The sequence below is a fragment of the Mandrillus leucophaeus genome, unplaced genomic scaffold (assembly GCF_000951045.1).
Source record: "Mandrillus leucophaeus isolate KB7577 unplaced genomic scaffold, Mleu.le_1.0 Scaffold167, whole genome shotgun sequence".
Classification (NCBI taxonomy): domain Eukaryota; kingdom Metazoa; phylum Chordata; class Mammalia; order Primates; family Cercopithecidae; genus Mandrillus; species Mandrillus leucophaeus.
Window position 1 is genome coordinate 2505428 of NW_012101665.1, and position 21944 is coordinate 2527371.

The 21944-nt window shown below is 37.4% G+C and overlaps 1 protein-coding gene and 1 pseudogene across 1 annotated transcript in view; both read left to right on the forward strand.

The window, feature by feature from the left end:
* LOC105537003 (chromosome unknown open reading frame, human C8orf34) overlaps positions 1-21944 on the forward strand; it is a 371753-nt gene that overhangs the window by 59902 nt on the left and 289907 nt on the right.
* LOC105537014 lies at positions 3081-3954 on the forward strand (annotated as a pseudogene).

A 21944-nucleotide genomic window follows, 5' to 3' on the forward strand; every position in this document is an offset into this window, starting at 1 on the left:
TTGGGTCACCGCAACTTCTACCTCCCGGGTTCAAGCAATTCTCCTGCCTCAGCCTCCCAAGTAGCTGGAATTACAGGCATGCACCACCACCCCCAGCTAATTTTGTATTTTTAGTAGAGATGGGGTTTCTCTATGTTGGTCAGGCTGGTCTCGACCTCCCAACCTCAGCTGATCCACTCAGCCTCCCAAAGTGCTGGGATTACAGGCATGAGCCACCACGCCCAGCCCACGTTTGCTTCTATGAAAACCCAAACAACAATAGCAAAACCTGCCCTACTGTAAAATACACACACACCCACATGCATGTGCACACACATCAAATTGTTTTTAAAAGTTGCCTATGGCAGAAGAGATGGTATGGGGGTAGAAATAAAGAAAGGTAAAGAGAGGAAGATAGGGATAGAAGCTTGCCTCTTAGAATTTTGAATATTTGACTTTGGAACAATTTAAATATTCTATACAATTTAAAAACAAAGTTAAATCTTAAAACAGTAATTTCTTATTATCCAAAACAAACTGAAACAAATGAGTACAACTGCATTTCAATTTTTTTGCATAAACACGCTGAGATGAATTACTCTAAGCCATTATCAACAGTGATTTGATTGTCTCTAGTGGAAGGTACTCTAAGGACAGGCAGAACAGCACCACAGTCTGAAAGTGTTTTTAGTAATCGTGTTGTTAATGATAGTGCTGATATAATTATAATGAAACTGTTGTGTGTGCTTTGCATGATATACAGAAGAAGTACTTATGTTGGTATCTTTAAGAACTAGAATTTTTGGCATAGGGGAAAGGAAATATATATATGTAAGGTCAATAAATTTAAGTAAAAATATTATAATCCTGATTTCAAATCAGAAATATCATGAAGAACTCAGTATTTTTTTCTTTTAAAAAATAAAATGCACATTCTAGTGGCAGTGAGCACAACTAGAGCCCAGATACTGTTTTCTAAATAGCATTTTCTTTTAAAAGGAACCAAGTCTCCTTGGAGAAATGGCTGAATTTGGGACTGTACTAAGAAAGTATAAGTTGAGTCTGGAATATCTTTTTTAACAAATAACTTCGGGGGGTACATGTGCAGGTTTGTTATATGAGTGTATTGTGTGACACTGAGGTTTGGGGTATGAAAGATCCCATCAACCAGGTAGTGAACGTAGTATCCAATGAGTAGATTTTCAGCACTTGCCCCTCTTTTTCTCTCCCCACTCTAATAGTCCCCAGTGTCTATTGTTCCCATCTTTATGGCCATGTGTGCCTAATGCTTAGCTCCCACTTATAAGTGAGAACATGTGGTATTTGCTTATCTGTTCCTGCATTAATTGGCTTAGGATAATGGCCTCCAGCTGCATCCATGTTGTTGCAAAGGACAGGATTTTGTTCTTTTTTATGGCTGCATAGTTGGAATATTTTTTAGTGCCAGAAAGCAAAGATACATTCAAATAATGATGGGACTTGTCAAAAGGATACAGGAACCAGATTATCAGGGCTTCTCCTGGCAAAATCTGGGAAAATTCAAGCATAAAAAAATAATGATGATAATGTGTTATAGCCCATTAAATAAAATAATAATCCATATGTCCATACTGATATATATACATCCATACATTAGGTGAAGGAGGATGCATAGTATACTACCAACGAATAAATTTAGAAGGAATGATGGAATTAGAAAGCCACAAATTGGCAACTGTCATAGTAATTGATGTAGTCGGATGTCAGCAAAGGATGTTAAAATTTGTAGGTGAAATTTTGATGAATTCCAAGATATTCCCCAGAATATACTTATTAATTAACAAAAGGAGCCACTTTTCACTGGAGAAACCTGGATGATATCACCTGAACCAGGTGATCAAGGTTAATACCTTCAGTGAGAGGAAAAACAACATCACGTGCCTTTTGATATGAAAAGAATGAAAAGAATACTGATATAGGATGTTTGTTTCATCCAAATCTTGTGTTGAAATGTAATTCCCAATGTTGGAGTTGGGGCCTAGTGGGAGGTGATTGGATTGGGGGCAGATCCCTCATGAATGGTTTAGCACCATCCCCTTGGTGATGTTAGTTCTTGTTCAGTTAGTACATGTGAGATCTGATTGTTGAAAAGTGTGTGTGACCTCCCTCCTCACTTGCTCCGGCTCTGGCCATGTGAAATGGTGGCTCTGCATAGCCTAGAGCCATGACTCCTGAAGCCTTCACCAGGAGCAAATGCCAGCATCGTGGTTCCTGTGCAGCCTGCAGAACCATGAGTCAATTAAACCTCTTCTTAAAATAAATTACCTAGACTCAGGTATACCTTTATAGTAACAAAAACGGCCTAACATAAATATATCACTTCTGTGTTATTCTTTCCAAAGTGCATAACTTGAATATAATCATAAGCAAACACTGGAAAACACCAGTTGAGGGGCCTTCTAAAAAACAACTGGCCCATACTTTTCAAAAACATGAAGGTCATAAATCAAGGAAAGACTGAAAACTGTTTCAGGTTAAAAGAGATTTTTTTTTAAATGACAATTGAATGCCACGTGGGATCCAGGATATTCTTTTACCATGAACGACAGTATTTCAGATAATTGGGGATATTTAAACAAGGTTGGTGCATTGGTATTATATTATCATACTTTGACCATATAAGAAAATGTCCTATACTCTAAAGTGTTTAGGGACAAAGGAACATCATATCTGCTACTTACTTTTCAGTGGTTCTGAGGAAATTTTATATGTAAAGAAGAGAACACTCACCCCTACACATCCACCCTCACACCCACCCCCCCCTCAACACGCACACAGATGAGAGAGAAAAAAATGGTAAGGCAAAGTGTCAACCAAAATAGTAACGCAAAATACGAACCAACAATGTTGACATTATCACATTAACCATTAACATTCGGGCAAACCAGGGGAAGGGTATACAGGGTTTTTTTTTTTTTTTTTTTTTTTTTTTGCAACTTTTCTCTAAGTCTGAATTATATTAAAAAAAATTTAAAATAGATATTTCTCGATCTGAGCTGTCTGCAGAAGCCACTGCAGACAGGGAGGCAGAGGGAGAAGCTTGGGAAGAAGAGACATTTGCCATGGCTGAACACTTGAAAGAAATAATTAGATGTCCTGCCTGTCCAAATGGTCTTGAAGAACCTGTGCAACTGAAATGTGGATACGCCTGCTGCCTCCAATGCATCAATTCACTGCAGAAGGAGCCCCACGGGGAAGGTTTACTGTGCCCCTTCTGCTCTGTGGTCTCTCAGAACACTAACGTCAAGCCCAAGTTCAAGCTGAGGGTGCTGGTTTCCACGATCAAGGAACTAGAGCTCAAGCTGAAATCAATTCTAAAAATGAACCCAAGGTCATATCAAGTGGATATGACCTTGGATGTGGACACAGCCAACAAACTTCTCACCATTTCTGAAGACCAGAGGAGTGTCCATGTGGGAATTTCAGCCAGAATAGGAAGGAGCAAGCTGAAAGTTTCACCTCTGCACTGTGTGTCCTGGGTGCCCCTCCCTTCACTTCCAGGCACTATTACTGGGAGGTCGAATCTGTGAATCGACAGGAGGACGTTGTACTTTCTTCAGATCGAGGCTTCTGGACTGTAGGTTCCAGAAAATGAAAGGTCTTTGCTGCCAGCACCATGCCTTTGCCTATTCTCTAGGTGAGTCCCCAGTTACACAGAGGGGGAATTTTCCTGGATATAGGTATGAGGTGCATTTATTTTTATGCATTTATTTTATGAGGTGCATTTATTTTATGAGGTGCATTTATTTTATGAGGTGCATTATTTTTATAATGTTAGTGATGGGTGTCATATCTACACACTCAACATTTCTTTTAGCCACTGCGTCCATTTTTTGTTCATAAACATGAAACTCAAGATGGAACTTTGCAAGTATCTGTCCTGTGATCAATCCAGACAATGCCAGTCCCCCAATTTATTCTGGGGAAAGTAAATAAACATTTGAACATAATCATCCATAGGAAGTTTCTGTATGCCCACAGCCAGAGCTAAGAATTTTCTGCTAGATACACATAGGTACAAAGGGATAGAAGGTAAAGATCAATTTTGTTGTCATGTCATAAGTAAATATTTTGAAATTTCAAAAAAGAAGATATTTCTTAGTTTATCCACCTATTACCAACCCAATAGAATTAGTACTCAGGTTTTTTTTTCTTTTTTTTTTTTTTGGACGGAGTCTCACTCTGTCCCCAGGCTACAGTGCAGTGGCATGATCTCAGCTCACTGCAACCTCCGCCTCCCAGGTTAAAGCGATTCTCCTGCCTCAGCCTCCTGAGTAGCTGGGATAACAGGTGTATGCCACCATGCCCGGCTAATTTTTTTATTTTTGGTAGAGATGGGGTTTCACCATTTCACATTTCCCTTAGAATAATGGTTGGTTCCAGGTCTGGAGCAAGGAATATACAAAAAGTGCCTGAAATAGCTATTTCAGAATAAATAGCTGAAATAGCTATATCAGAAGGCAAAAACACTACCAAAGATCACTAAGATTCTGTCAAAGGAGCTCACAGCTAGCATAAATAATCTTCCACTGGGAAAAGTCGAGAAGATTTAAAGATGAGTAAGGATAATCACCTCAATATAGTGAGTTATGGCAAATATTTTAAAATCCACATGTTCATCCAAAAAAAAGCCTTCATTAATCATTTTTGGGGGATGTTAGGGGACCAAAGTTCTTATTTTAAAAAATTAGTAAAAGTAGAGGGAAATCAAACCTTTGATCTGCTTTTTCTATACAAATTACACTTAAAGGTAGCCAAATATTTGAGGACAGGAAATTTCTCTTTACAGAAGTATTCCAGTATATAAATGAATGCAGAATTATGAAATTAGACAATTACCATTTGGCAATGGTTAGTATATTAATGGATCTAAGCAATAATTATCAATGCTGCCAGCATCACTGGAGTGGGACATTATGTGCCTCCAGATGAAACGATAACCATTCTCTCTCAAGTAGTATTGGCAAAAACAAAAACAACAGAAAACTTTAATCCAGATCTAACTACCAGTTTATGGGAATTACAAAGAGCAGAGGAATGTTTCAAACCACATCACAAGAATGTGAAGGGAAGAATACAGACTGTGGAAAACTTACAAGATAACAAGCTCAAAAGGCCCAGTTTTCCTGAACAACAAAAAGCATAAGAGGAAAATGGAAGCAGAGGAACAGAAGCTATAGATTAAGAGAAATGTAATAATTAAGAGAAATGTATAAGAGTGTCCACCAGTTGCCATGTATGGAGTCTTGCTTAGCCTGACTTGTCCAAAGATAATTTTCCTAGATAAACAGGGATATTGGAAAACTAATTAGATATTTGTTTATATTAGAGTATTATTGTTATCTATGGTAATGCTATTACATTTGTTTACCAAAAAATGTACTTTTTTAATAAGTACATACCAGAATATTTACAAATGATATGATGAATGAGATTTGCTTTGACATAATCTGGGCAGGGAAGGGGGAACGTGGAAGGAATGTGCTGTGTGGGGTGGGGGTCACATATAAAAATGAAGTGAGTTTACCCTTGGGTTGACAATTGATGAAAATGTGTGTGGGTACAAAGGCATTCATTTATCTTTTCACTGTTGTATTAGTATGAACATTTTCATAATAAAGAGTAAAAAGTTTTAGATCATGGGTAGGATGCAGAAGATAGGAAAGAAGGGGAGAAAAGAGAATATTGGGCACCTGTTGGGAAGCATATGAGGTGCTTTTTTGATGTGCTATTGAATTTAGTTCTCAAAATGGTCCAGTGGAGTAGTTATGCTCTTTTTTTTTTTTCCAAATAAGAAAACTGAGGCTAAAGTCACTCAGTGATTTGCTCAAGATCTCAAAACTAGTAGTTGATAGATGTGGAATAAATATTCACCTCCTGGGTTCTGATCCTTCATTTGTGTCACTCCAAATAGTGTTAGACCCAGTTAGATCTGCATTTAATTCATTACTCTACCATAAAAGGGAAAATGAACTTCAGTGTTAATTTAACGGCTTTATTGAAATATAATTCACGTATCATAAAATACATCCTTTTAAAGTAAACGATTTAGTAGTTTTTAGGATATTCACAGAGTTGTGCAATCATCACCACAACCTAAATTTAGAACAATTTCATCATCCCCAAAAGAAACTTTATATCCATTGCAGTTACTCTCCCTCTCCATCCCTCCAACTCCTCAGCCCTAGACAACCGCTAATCTATTTTCTGTTTCTATAAATTTTTCTATTCTGGAAATTCCACATCAATGCAATGATATAGTATGTGATTTTTTTGTGACTGTTTTCTTTTACTTAGCATAATGTTTTCAAGGTTCATCTATGTTGTATTGTGTATCAGTACTTCATTTCTTTTTATTGATGCATAATATTCCATTGTATGGGTATGCCACATTTTCTTATTCATCAGTTGATGGATCTTTGAGTTGTTTCTACTTTTCAGCCATTATAAGTAATGTTTCTATGAATATCTGTGTACAGGTTTTTGTATGGACATGTCGTTTCATTTCTTTGAGGTATATACAGAGGATAGGAAATGCTAGGTCATATAGTAACTCTGTATTTAAAATTTTGAGGAACTGCCAAATTGATTTTCTTTTTTTTTTTCTTTTGAGACACTCTCGCTCTGTCACCCAGGCTGGAGTGCAATGGCACGATCTTGGCTCACTGCAACCTCCACCTCCTGGGTTCAAGCGATTCTTCTGCCTCAGCCTCCCGAGTAGCTGGCATTACAGACATGTGCCACCACGCCTGGCTAATTTTGTGTTTTTGTGTGTTTTTGAGACAGAGTCTAGCTCTGTCACCGAGGCTGGAGTGGAGTGGTGTGATCTCGGCTCACTGCAACCTCCGCCTTCTGCATTCAAGCGATTCTCATGTCTCAGCCTCCAAAGTAGTTGGGATTACAGGTGCCCGCCACCATGCCCAGCTAATTTTTGTGTTTTAGTAGAGATGGTGTTTCACCATGTTGGCCAGGCTGGTCTCAAACTCCTGACCTCAGGTGATCCACCCGCCTCAGCCTCCCAAAGTGCTGGGATTACAGGCATAAGCCACCATGCCCGGCCTAATTTTTGTATTTTTAGTAGAGAGGGGGTTTCACCATATTGGTTAGGCTAGTCTCGAACTCTTGACCTTAGGTGATCTGTCTGCCTTGGCCTCCCAAAGTGCACGATGAGCCACCATGCCTAGCCCCAAATCGATTTTCACAGGGGCTGTGCCACTTTACATTCCCACCAGCAAGTATTGAGGGTTCCAATTTCTTCACATCTTGGCCATCACTTGTTATGGTTTGTCTTTGAAATTATAGCCATCTTCATGAGAGTGAGGTGGTATTTCATTGTAGTTTTTATTTTCATTTTTAAATGACTGATTATGTTCATAATGTATTATTGAATATAAGATTGTTATTACTTGAATTTTGTATCATTCTTTCATTCACTCAAGGAATGCCAGTAACTGGTGGGTTTGGGGGTGAGAAGTTGAACAAATTCTCTTCTGATTGCTTTCATTTTCTCACTGAAATAATGAGCAACATGACTGGCTGAGAATCATGCAAGGGAGAGGTATTGAAGTTAACTGAGGAATAAAAATATATCTGAACCAAAACTGAAAAACTGAACTAGTTGGAATTAAATTAATCTACTGAATTTTTTTTTACTTTCAAAAGTTGTTATGACTATATCATGCATCAAAATATATAAAGAATAACATAATGAACACCTAGGTAACTACCATGTGGCTAAAAAAACTCATCAGTGAAACCAACATTTATTGGATGGTAGCCAACTCCATCTCTATTCTGAATTTTAACTGTATCCCCTTGGAGTTTTTTCTTTCTTTCTTTCTTTTTTTTGATTTTGTTATGTTGCTACACATACACACACTCACACACACGTGCAAGGACACACACACTCAGGTACAAAATTAGAAAATGAGTTTCTCAGCAATATGGCATTTACATTATGTACATTTTATTATTAGATAATGCAAAATTTCTCTCTAAAGAGATTGTATAAATGTATACTCCCACCAACAGTTCATAATTTTTTTAACTCCTGGTCCTAGCCAAGAGTGTCTGTTATCCAACATTTTAATGAAAATTGCTTCTCATAGATTTAACTAGTAATTTTATTTATTTACTTATTTATTTATTTATTTCTTTATTTATTTCTTTATTTATTTTTGAGATGGAGTCTCACTCTGTCGCCCACGCTGGAGTGCAGTGGCGCGATCTCGGCTCACTGCAAGCTCCGCCTCCCGGGTTCGCGCCATTTTCCTGCCTCAGCCTCCGGAGTAGCTGGGACTACAGGCACCCGCCACTACGCCCGGGAAATTGTTTCTATGTTTTAGTAGAGACGGGGTTTCACGGTGTTAGCTAGGAGTAATTTTATAATTTTTTTCTGAGATGGGTCCTCACTATATTACCCAGGTTGGACTTGAACTCCTGAGTTTAAGCAATCATTCTGCCTCAGTCTCCTGAGTAGCTGGGACTACAGTCACGTGCCACTGCATCTGGCTATGCAGTTTTGTAATTTTTAACAACAAAGGTAAATGCCTGATTATTTATTTGCCCATTTTTATTGCTCATTTTTTTTCTTTGGGTTTGTGTGAGTTTGTTATATATCCTGGATGCCAGCTTTTGTTAGTATACATGTCTCAATCATTTCCTAATTTGGAGGATTGTCGTCACTTTCTATATAGTGCCTTCTATGAATATAAATGTTTAACATTAACTTGTGGTATTGATGCTTTGTTTTAAAAATCCTTTCCTACTTGGAGTCATAAAAATACTCTTTTTTCTTTTCTTCTAGAAGTTTTGTTTTTCACATTTTGGTCTTTAATCTACCACATCTCTTTTTTAATACGGTGAGAAGTTGGAATATATTTTGCCTCACATGGATAAATTTTCTAGAGCCATTTTTGAAGTTTGTTGTTTGTCCATTGATATGCATGCTTTTGCTGCCACTTACATTGTTTCTGAGGCTTCTGTGTTCTTCTATTGGCCTATTTGCTTATTTCTGTTATTGTACTGAGTTTAGAGTTACATTGTGTTTTAGATTGTTATGGGAGGATTGACATCTTCACCTTTCTGAGTCATCCTATCTATGAACGTAGCATAATTCCATTTAATTAATTTTTACAAGATTTTACAATAAAGTCCTGCAAATTTTTATTGAATTGATTCCTTGGCATCTTGTATTTCTGGCTATTATTATAAATTCGCTATCTGTTTTATAAGTTACATTTATTGGCAAATAGGAATAAAAATGATTTTTGTAATTTTATTTTAAATCCAGTAAACTTGCTGAACACTTTGATTTATTACTTGTCTCTGAATTCTCTTAATTTTTCTATATTAAAAAAGACAAGGTTTTTTAAAAATTTATTTCCATTAGACCATGAGACTGACATGAGATAATCAGATTAAACACTACCAATTAGAAAATGGGAGGTTCATACAAACCACTGGCTCATAGAAATTCTGAAATCTTGCTGGGCAAATGTCATCAGATCTTTTTACCCAGGAGTGTGGGGGTATTTCTTAATTGCACCCAGAGAGTGGGAACTGGATTCCCTGAGTCTCCATTTATTGTTCTCCACAGCTCTTGGCTTTACCCTCTGGAAGTTTATTTCCTTTTTGTTAACCTCTTTGGCCACTTCTAAGAGGGCATTGGAAAAGATGCCTTTGAGCAACTTCCTCAGCTTACTTCCTTACTGTAGAAAACTGGGGGCCCAGAGGGCTTTTTATATCTGAAATCGTTTCAGACCCTTTAACTCCAGCCTGATGCTTTTGTCAATCAAGTTGTCCCAGATAATTTATGGATTTCCTTTATATAGTTTGATTCATCTCCTCTTCTTATGTGAAAAACTATATCCACAATTATTTTTAAGACAAGCCTATTTTTCTAGATTTAATTACTGGTAATTTAGGTGTTGTGAAACACCTTGAATAGTCACCATTTCAGTATTTTTCAGAGGTCTTAATAAAGGGTCTTATAGTTACATCCTTGATTTCTTCTTTACCCTAAGGCCTTATCTTTCTGGCAAGGCTGTGAATTTAATATTTTCACAAAGATATATGTTAATTTTAAAGTATTTGTCTGGAAAGACCAGAGATAAGAAACTCAGCCAGACTTAATGTTTTTTTCTGAATTTTGCTTGCAAATTGGCTAGTTATTTTCTAAGTTCTTCTATTTCTTGAAGAAACTTATCATACGTACCTAAATCAAGTGGATAATGTTTGCAGTACTTTTCCTTCTTGCCCAATTTTGAACATTTATTAGGTTCACTTTCTATCTTCCAAGTTATCATAGATGATAGTTTTACCAAACACTTTAATGGCACATAACACTGGTCTCCGTTTTTCCAAACTTTCATAATAGTTTTCTTACATTTTTATAGCCTCCACCTACAACTATATCCCAAAATCAATGGCATATATTTTGGGCTTTTATTAGTCAACACTCTACTTCTAGGATGAATTTCTACCTCAGTAAGCCATAGCTACATATGAATTTACTCCAAAACTCAGTGGCTGAATACAATAAATATTTCTCCTACTTTTCTGGGGTTTGGCTGATTTAGGCTGGTTCTTGGCTTGATGGGCTCAACAGGTCTCAGTTGGGCTCTCTCATGTGTCTAGAGGTTGGCTGGCTCTTGGCTGATATAATCTGGGCTTGTCCAGAGTGACTTCAGTCTGTTCCAAATGTTTTGCATCTGCCTTTTGAGACTGGCGGATAAGCATAGGTGTGTCTTTCTCAAGCGGATGACAGAAATGCAAGAGAGCAAATCGAAAAATGCAAGGCATCTGGAAGCCATGGAGACAAAAATTCAGACTTGCAGACAATTTGAATGGTGAATAAGACAGGGTTTTATTGGGTGAAAAGGGAAGAAAAGGGGGAAACAGGGACTCTCGCTAGGCCAGAGTCCCTGCTAGAGTGCTTCCTGCCTCTCAGTTCGAATTGCAGTTTCCACACAGGAAGAGCAGGGGCCAGGCTCCTCCCTGCTGCACATGTTGTGGACTTCTGTGTCTCCACCCTAGTGTTCAGGCCAGTTGCAGTTTTTCTGGGGACGCCCCCTCCCACCTAGCTGTCTCATTCCCCCCCTAAATAAATACATCTAACTACTGTTAAAATAAGGATAAGGACAAAGACCAATCTTAACTGCTTCCTGCTGACAGGGGGCGCTGTTTTGGGGGAAACGGCAGTCAGAGCTCCCTCAGAGGCCTATCTAAGGGTTCCAGCAGAAAGGCTCTGGTTACATGACTGCTTGGAGTTTGATGGCCTGAAGGCAAGAACAGACAAACTGGGTTATTAGAAAGCAGTATCAAAGCAAAACAAGGGGAGCTAAGGACTGCTCAAAAATCCCAAGGCCTGTTAACAGTGTGCACAGGGAGAGGGAGGCCAAAAGTCCTACTGACAAAAAAAACTTCACCCTTTTGCTGGCATGTTGGGCTTCTGGGTTCCCTTCCCCTGAGCTCAATCCTAAGCCAACCAATTTAAGATTTGGGAAATTAAGTTTTCCCAGTTTGGAGGATGCACTGAGGTGAGTGTCTCATAGTACAGAGACACAATTACCTGTTTGTGAAGAGAGAACCAAGGAGGAGAAAGAATAAAGAAGGCATTTTTTTAGAGGAGTCCCAGGGATTTGGGATGCATTTGAAAGGGGGTACAGACTGAAGATGAATGGCTTACCCATCCAGTAAGAGGGGAGCAGGCATCCCTGGTTGCCTTCTCTTCCTAGCAGATACCTGGGGTATAAGTGAGGGAGAAAAGGAAGAGCATTCTCTTTCCCTCTTTTGTCCTTGTACCCACATACATACTATCTCCCCTGCTGTTGGTAGCCTTGAATTTCCTAGGACTCATTTATGCCATGGATACTAATGTGGCCTTTATCCATGGAACAGGAAGCTTGGGCTTGGCTTACTTGGCAGGAATTAGCCATGATCACTTGTGCTGTGCCTTTTAACATCTGTCGTTGTCTGCCTTTGGATCCCTTAAATCCAGTTTTTTTCCTTAGGGCTTTGACCCAAAGCTTGGCATTGAGTATGGGACAAAATGTGCCTTGGGGGGTTGCATGCACTCCCTATCATAAGTCAAATAGTAAGGTGAAACTGCAGAACTGAGTCCTCCTCCCTCCAGGGAGAGGAAAGGATGTCTTATGATAGACCCAGAAAACTGGTGGCTATAGTTATGCTTGCAGGATTTGGGTGCATGGTGCTTGGCTTTGGTCAGCTCCCTTGGTCTTACTTTCCCAAAAGGAAACCTCTGCATGATGGGCATCCTATTTATTCCCATCACCTGGCAGAATTTGCAGGATAATTACTCAGAACTAGAATATTAACCCAGGTTTTTACATTAGCTATCCCTCTTGTTCTTTCGCAGCTGCTGCCAGAGATTGCTGGTTGGTTCACAGGGACAAGCAGGGTTAGTCTAAGATGTAGGCAAAAACTGAAAAACAACTAGTGAGTTTAGAATTTAATGACAAATGTATGATAAGTTTTGAAACATGATTTCTGTCTCTCCTGTCCCCATTTATGTTGAGAAAAAAAATCATAATAGGACTGAGTTGTTTGCAAAATAGACTTTAATCTTATACTTAGCCTGATTATTTGCATAAAGTGCATCAAGAATAATTATTTCTACACAGGCTGTTTGGATTGGCTTTGAGGGAACTGTGTTCCCCCAAAGAATCTCAGATAAGGCCTTTAAAGCCCATCCAAGCCATGGGTTGAGTATTCTCCAATACGTGTAAGTTGTGTAATCCTCATCTCTTAAGGTCTGAAGATAAACTTTAGGATCTCCTGGGCCTATTAGAAAGTGACATTCTTTACTGCCCACATGTCAGGAACCCTGTACAGGGACTGCATAGATGAGGGTGTGAGGCCAGTCTCCCCACTGGGCTTATACTGGGTCTGCAAGTTTAGATTGACTCTTTAAAGGGAAGCATACTCTTCCAGTCAAAGCCTTGGTAAAATAACCACTTTCTCCAATTGTGTCCTGTTGCAAAAGAAAAATGGGTTCTTATGGCACTGATGCAAACAACTATATTGCTGTTATAAATAAATTTTTGGGTGTTACCGAAGAAATAGCACTTGAACATAAATTTAATTTTCTCAGCAAGGCAATTTTTACTTCTATGGAATGGTGCGCCTCATGGATGGAGCAATGGCGAGAGCACACCCGAACAAGGGAGGAGAAGGGGTTCTTATTCCTCATGCAAGTAGTCCCTACCGCTGTGTCATTCCCTGTTGACTAGGGTTGGACCGCACAGTCTAAGGTAATTTCTATTGGCTATTTTAAACAGAGCAGGGGTACTAGTTGGAGTGGGGGCCGTGAGCAGTTTGGCAGGAAGGATGGTTACAGAATAGGTGACTCAGGATGAGTCAGGATGGAGCAGGTGACCAGCGGTGACTCAGGTCAAAGCAGATGACCAGGGAAACAGATGTGAACTACTGATTACAACTGGCAGGAAAGTTGTTTACCGAAACTAGAGGCAAGGGGCGAAGAGAACCGGGAAGTTAAACTTTAAAATTGAGAACAGAAAATAAGAGGGCTGTACATACTGACATGCTTTGAAGAGTAACTTGGGGTTCACTACATTTAACAATGCCATAAGTTAAGAATACTCGTGGATAGTTTCCAAATTCTAGAGGAACCAGGCAGAGAGAAACAAACATGTTCCAAATTTTGTTCATAAGAGTATAACTTACTCCATTATTAAAGACTGTAAATAGTTCAAAATAAGTTTCCTTGACTCTGAAAGACAAAATAAGGATCAGCAACATTCCAAGCAAAAGTCAAAAAGGTTGCTTCAGCTATCTGATTTCAGTCCATTTAATTAACTCTGGTTTTTCTTGATATTTGTGAACACTTGAGCTCTTTATAAAGTGTTTTCTTCTTTATTCAAATGTCACATTCTTCAAAGTTATCAGAAGCCTGTATTTGGGAGCACCTGTTAAATTTCTATAGCTTATTACCAACCATCTTTTGAAAAGGATTAAAACAAGACAGTGATTGTGAATAGCAAAATGTCCAGGGTAGTAACAGTTGGAAACACAATTGACAAAGAAGTTTGGTTATCTTTGTGGTTTGCCATAACTTAACTTAACAACCTTAGTTATGATTTATTGCATATATTTAAACATTAGAATTTTAGAAATCCCATACAATTTTGCAATGTACATTAGCGTTATTCACAAAAATACAACCTAAAGAAGACTGAACATCATTTTGGCAATCCTGTGTACCTAAACATGTTAAATAATCCTGTTTACTTTTCTTTCTGGATGATTCAGGGGCCCTTTGAACCATTCAAAAAGCCAGGTGTCAGGGAAAACAATTTTGAAAATGAAGTTTGATTTGGGGAAGGCTGTCAAATATGTTTGAGATTTAAAACACCTGATATTATGAAATAGAATTCCACATTATCATAAATTATTTATTTTGCCAAAATGATGAATCAGAAATTTTAAATAAGTAAAAACCTTTTTAACCTTCTATAACTAAATATAACATATTTAGTCAATATGTTCACACAGAGAACCTCTTCTGCAAGATTAATTTTCAGAATTCTTCCACCACTTGTTTGAACTTTTAGCTTTTCCTATCTAATTTAAAGCAGTCCTTTAACCCTAGGCAAAAATTTACATTTCCATGCCTTCTTATAACCTTTTACTAAAAAAGTCCACCAACAACAAATTTGACTGTTCTTACACACCTTGTATGTAAATATATTTCCAGTAGTCTCAATTACATGTTATAATTGTAACTCCTAGCAATTTTTAGCTTTAAGGTAAAATTTGGTAAGTTGCTTTAATTGTGTGCCAAGTGCAGCCAAGGTTTGACTCCAGTGTAATTAAGGGTGTGATTAGTTCCATTTGTCCCCAGGCCTTACCAATTGTGAAGCCAGCACATCTAATAGTTTCAAAACCAAAAAAGCAGTTTGTAACCTCAAAACATTTAGCAAACTTTGCATCTGACCTGCATATTTTAGTTCACCTACATTACATTTTAATGATCCCTGCATTTTACCAATAATCTTTAAGGCTGTTTTTATTTCTGAAAGATTAAAGTCACATGAACTGAAAGGTACTGCAGCTTTTAGCTTCCCTTGAAAAACTACTTGATCCAAGCGCTTGTCTTTCTTTAGGCCAAATTAATTAGGAGCTCTTATTATAGGTATCATACACAGTACAGACACAGACAGGAGGAAGAAAACCTAGTTACTGGGTGGCATCCTTGAAGAGACAGGGCTAGGAGTACATGCAGATGTCAAACCAGAAAGGAACTTATTCTCTAAGGTAGGATTGCTAAACAAAGCCTTGCCACTGGAGTTGCAAGCCATGCCCTCAGGATGTAAAACAAGACAGAGGCTTGATTTCAAATCAAAACTTTGCAGAGAATATAAACAGTGATATTTCTGAGGTCTGGCCTAGTAAAAACATCTTCTAAAAGGAATAAAAAATAAAAGTTAACTGCTGATGATGTAGAGAAGGAGAAGAAAAACAAACAGAAAAAACAGCTTAAATATGCCTGGGAACCTCTTATTCTTATGCAAGTGGTTCCTCCACCAGGAGAAATGCTTAATTACTGTCCAATAAAGCTGAACCCCTTGGCCTGGGAAGGGGAACACTGTTGCATCACATGGCTGGGAACCAGTGAGTTGACTGTATGGGACCTTTAGGTCATGTGATCCCAGCCCCAGCAGGGAGCAGGGAGTGACAGGGAGCTGCTGCTTGCTGGTCTGTCCCAAAAAAGGAAGGAAAAGGCCATGAAAAGGCCTGGGAGTGATGGGGGTTGGGGATATGGTTTCCACTACCCTCAGAAGTCTGAGGATGAATAGGCTTAGAAGCAACAGGAAGAGATTTTGAGTACCCATTTTATTCACCATTTCTCAAGCCCCATGTTGGGCGTCAAAAATGTTGCAGGACTTTTCCTTAGTTCAGGTAAAGATGGGGTTCTTTGTCCCACAGCCATGAAAATTCAGGCTTCCAGACAATTTGATTGGTGAGTAAGACAGGGTTTTATTGGGTGAAAAAGGAATAAAAGGTGGAAACAGGGACTCTTGCTAGGCCAGAGTCCCTGCTAGAGTGCTTCCCACCTCACAGTTCAGATCCCAGGTTCCACACAGGATGAGGAGTGGCTGGGCTCCTCCCTGCTGCAAATGTTGTGAACCTCTGTGTCTCCACCGCAGTGCTCAGGCTGGTTGGGGTTTTTCTGAGGACCCCCTCCCACCTGACTGTCTCAGATGCAGGAAGGTGAAGAATCAGGATCATTAAGTCTATCATTCTACCACCCACTAATGGCATTATCATGCAAGGCAAAGGCTCCAGGCAACCAGGGATCTGTCAATGTGCACAAGACAGCTGCTTGCATCAGCTCCCTCTCATTTTCAGTCTGGACTCGGATTTCCCTTCTGATGATTTCTCCTCTTTTCCCACAAGTCCTTTTCTCCTAAGCTTTGCATTCAAATGATGTCTTGTTCCATTTCAGCTAGAAGTATTAAATATTTTGAAGATTGAGTGTTTTCAGAATATCTAGCCCATAATATGAGGAGAAATATCAGTGCAAAAATTATTAAAATTATTTATTAAGATAGCATATAATTTGCTTTTCTAGCCTATAGGACGTGGCTATCTGACTTTTGTAACTGGGCTTTTGTAGTCTGTAAAATTTTTTCAATAATGGGTCTTATTTTCATTCAACAGTGTAACAGTTATCCAAATAGTTGGAGTTGGGGTATTTGTGGACCAGGCAGAAACACAACAAGAGAAATAAAAGAAAATAGAAGTTCATTGAGGAGGGGAGTGTAATTTTATAGTAGGAGATAATTTTAAGGAAGAGATTATGGGAGTCAGCAAACAAAATGAACAGAGGGGAATGGAACAGATATGAGTTAGAATGAGAAAGTTGGCATTGAAACAATTGAATAGTGTATACGTGTTCAATATACTAAGTGCACATGATAAAAAGTAGTTTAATTATTTTAATTAGCTAGATTATTGTAATCATTTCATGCTATATATGTACATTAAAAAATCACATTGTACACCTTAAATATATACAGTTTTTGTCAGTGATATGATTTTCAAAAAGTAGTTTAATTATTTGGGAAGCCTTTCTAAACAATGTAGGAATAGGACCTGAGTTCTGAGATTTGACCTCACTTATTTGGGTTTTTTTTTGTCTTTTTCCTGTAATGCCTACAGCCCTCCCTTCTTTCCTTCTTTCTCCAGCTGCTCTATGTAAATTACATGCTATGAGATATAGAAGATAATTTCTCATCTTCACCACTTAAGTGTGGGTAGATACAAATCAGTAAGATTGGCCTGTGTTTCATAAACTTTCCAACGTTAACCATCTTAAAGCAGTGTAAACCCAAATGATCTTATGTCCTTGTACTCCATTCATAATTGATATTGTGAAAAGTATATGCAAACAAAGTTGAAACTTAGTAACAAATCTTGAGAGCCACAATTATCTCATTAATATGTTCTGAGTAAAATAAAAGCAATTTTCTCATTTTACATTGTTCATATTACAGTTTTAACATGTTGACTAGTAAGACACAAATGGTTCCAGGTTTTTCACTGAATGTAATGTAAAGTTTTTGAGAAGAATATATGCTGTTAAGTAAATATCATTAAAGATTAACAATTCTTTGAATACTCTTTTCAACTGCTGATGTGATGTACTGGCCTTCAGCCAGTACACCCAAATTGTGCTATGTATGAATCAGTTCACAGTAATTATTACAAAGAATAAGAGCTAGTGGGAAAAGAGCTAACAGTCTGCTTACATTACCATCTTTAATCCCTAACTTGAATTCAATGTGTATATTATTTTAAGGATGTTTATTATCTATCCCAAACATCTAATGTGTTTGTGTAACAGAATTGTGCTCCAAAACTTCCTTTTTTGAAATAGCAGGATCAAAATAATTTATCCAAACCTTAAGAGTTTATAAGAAATATTTCATTAAAAAAATGACCATCTTGTAGACATTCTTCTGATATGGCTTAAAAAGTACATTAATCAGTGTTGTCTGGGAATCATTTACATGATTTTAGTTAGATGTAGAGATACTTCGTAGTTCACGCCATATGCCCTGTTTTTCATTCTTGAGGATTTTAAAATTCAAAATAGTTTATTTTCATGAAATCAGAATTACGCTATTTATTATGAGGAGAGCAAAGGAGTTTAAGACATGATCTCAGCCTTCCATAAACATCCAGTTTTATTAACAAGAGGAAATAGAGTCAGATAACTTGGAGTATAATCAAGTGTGCTGAGAACTAGTGGTCATAGTAGTTGAACTCTTGGATTAACCACTGAAAGCAGGCTTCTTGGAGAGAGAGCCTAGGACAAGGTAACTACTTCCTGGATAGGTGAGCTTCTTGCTGATAAGCCATACTGCAGAAATTTGTAAGCTTTGAAAGAATTTTTGACTGGGAATGCTATTTATTTATTTGAGATGGAGTCTTGCTCTGTCACCCAGGCTGGAGTGCAGTGGTGTGATCTTGGCTCATTGCAACCTCCTCCTCCCAGGTTCAAGTGATACTCTTGCGTCAGCCTCCTGAGTAGCTGAGATTATAGGCATGTGCCAACACACCCAGCTAATTTTTTTTATTTTTAGTAGAGATGGGATTTCAGTGTTGATCAGTCTGGTCTCAAACTCCTGACCTCAAGTGATTCACCTGCCTGGGCCTTCCAAAGTGCTAGGATTACAGGTGTGTAATCTACCTATAATCCACGTCCTGCCTGCTTTTCTTATTAAAGTTATGCTGACTTGCTTAAGAACCTCAAAACCTAGGGACCTCTATACTTGAAAGGGCAAAGGAACATGTATTTTTACATTACTAAAGAATAATAAGGATTTTAAAACTTTATCTCTGAAATTTTAAATGTTTTTTACCCATGTATTTAAAATATTTTCAAATAATTTTTAAGTCATTTGCATTTTTAAATTACTTTTGCCATGGATTTTCTGTGTTATATGAAGTGTTTAGAACTGCTGTCTTCACTAAAACCCTTTCATAAAGATCTATGGAAGGATGTTTACTTAGCTTAGGCAAATATAAATAATATAACCAAAACTCTACTACTTTGATCTACTATGTTTAAAAAGGCTATATTCAATTTTTTTCAGATATATATACATTTTTTAAAGGAGAAAGTGCTCTTTGCTAACAATTTTTCATCAACACCAGAATCGGAGGAATATAAAGAGCTCTGTGAATCTAGAAAAATAAAAATAGTGGAGCCCCATTTTTCACCTGTAAAAGATTCACTTCCTAACTCCTCTGACTCTTGTTTGCAGCTCTTGTTATTGCTTTGCTTGTCAGCTATTTCTTACTAAATTTCTATGCCAGGTGGAGTTAAACATCCTGAATATCACACCATTTATTCTCTCTCTGTGCTCTACTTTTCAATAGCAATACATCTACCATTGCATTTGATTTCCTAGTAAGCAACCAAGGAGTTAGTTCTGATTCTGTACTGCTCTCAACTTTCTGATCATACCCAACTCTAAAACCTTTTTCACTCTTTGACTTACAGTGCCTAAACTCATCTATTTCTGTTGTTCCAGTGGTCAATTTCTTTGTTCATTTCTGTGTTTCAAGTCCCATCTACTTTGAGCCTATGGTTAGACAAATCTCCAAGCCCAATTCTGCCCCATATGTAAATGAGATTAATAACATTGAATTAATTATTCAACCTTTTAAATATAATATCTATAAAATGAAACTTTATAGGATAAAAACTGCACTGTCAATTCCCTGTTATGTTACTCTGCCCTTATTGACTACCATGTATCTGTTCTTACTCAATTTGTCCGTTCCACAGTGATATATCAAATATATAGAAATGATTTGAATACAGTCCACACTCGTAAATAATTGTATCTGGCTTATACACGGAATTTTATGGTTTATCTGTGTCCCAAACCTCAGCATCACCCAATATACCCATGAAACAACCCTACATGTACACCTCCTGAATCCAAAATTTAAAAAAGGAAGAAAGCACAATTTATATTGAAGTTTGGTCATGTCCCTCGGTGAGACTACTACTGCTGAATCTGGTCCATGTTGAGCTTCAGCTTCCTCTTCTCTGAACTAGTATATTTAATTACAAAACACACATGTGGGGCCATTTATATATATATACATTTATATATAATCTTATTTTGTACTTTCCATGTTTGTATCTTTTCCCTCAAAATAAACAGAATAGCAATGAAAAACCTTTAGAATATGGATCATAGACTAAATACATTCAATGTGCTTCCCCTGACCCTCCCTTTAAGGCCTTAAATAGCAGACAGCCTCTAGTATATCAAGCCAGAAAAAGATGCCAACTCTCCAAACTCAAAGTCCAAGGTAGATTTAATGAACATTCTGTTGTTGACTTTTGATTTAGCATTAAAATTTGTGGCCGGGCGCGGTGGTTCACGAAAGTAATCCCAGCACTTTGGGAGGCCAAAGTGGGTGGATCACAAGGTCAAGAGATCGAGACCATCCTGGCCAACATGGTGAAAGCCCATCTCTACTAAAAATACAAAAATTAGCTGGGCATGGTGGTGCACACCTGTAGTCCCAGCTATTTGGGAGGCCGAGGCAAGGGAATCACTTGAATCTGGGAGGCAGTGGTTGCAGTGAGCCAAGATCGTGCCACTGCACTCCAGCCGGCGACAGAGCAAGACTCCGTCTCAAAAAAAAAAAAAAAAAAATTGTAAGTATGCAAAAAAAATGTGGTAGATACAGGGGAATATGTTACATAAATTGTGATTTAAAGAACAGTGGCAATCAAGGGTCTGGTTTTATTCTTTTCTCATACATTGTACGATGATAAAATGTGCTTCAAAATGAAAAAAATTGTGTGAGTCATTTCTGGTATGCATTTATTGTAAAACTATGATCAAGCATATTAAAGTAAGAATTAAAAGATGCAGATCTAAGGCTTAGCTTTCCCATTTAATATAAGTGATTGTTTGCAGTATCGGATTCTTTAGCTTTCTTTGGTCTTTTTGTATGAGACCTTGACATTTAAAGTAATAGTGCCCATTGCTGACTTAATTTTAAACATAAACATAAACTTGGGCACTTACATCATGCAACTGTACTTTCTGGTCAGTCAGGAGATGCAGAACACACCTGTATTACTTTTGAAAAGTTATGAAAATTAAATCACAAATACACAAATATGTGTGTATATATAATAGTTTTTTTCTCAGAGACCTCAGCTCACTGAGAATACATCCACACACAACATTCAATACACAGTGACACACAGCAATTCTATTTTAAAAGCCCACAACGCAGAGCCTGTTAAATTACTTTTGCTATTCTCCAATAAAAGAAGTATAGAAATTGAGAGTGAGTATTTAGTGAATTTTGTAGCAATCCGATATTTGTTGAATGAAAACAAATTTAAAACCCTTGGCTTATGTTTTATATGACTTTGTTTTGTAAAGATTGTTGTTTATGATTATTGGTTTTCATCGTTTTTTATGAAAATATTGGTCCTGAGGGTTTGAAAATTAAAGCAAAACAAATTTTAAAAAATGATCTTTCACCGGGGGGTAGAGGGGGAAGAATTTTATGGTTTAACTATGTTATTTACTAATTCATTTGACACAATAGGCTTTATAATTCTTATCATCCCCATTTTATAATTGGAGAAAATGAAATTCAAGAAATAAGTAACATTGTAAAGTCTCACAGATGGAAAAGTATTCTGAAGTTGTAAATCTGTTTATAGATTTTTAAATTCAAAAACATGTCTTCACAATCATCTGCTTTTAAAAGTAAATATACATTTAAAATTGAACAGTATTGTTAATTTTAATTTCTGTACTTCAAATAATATTAAATTATGGCAAATGCACATGCCCTTCTGATTTTTTGAAAACATTCATTTGATTGCA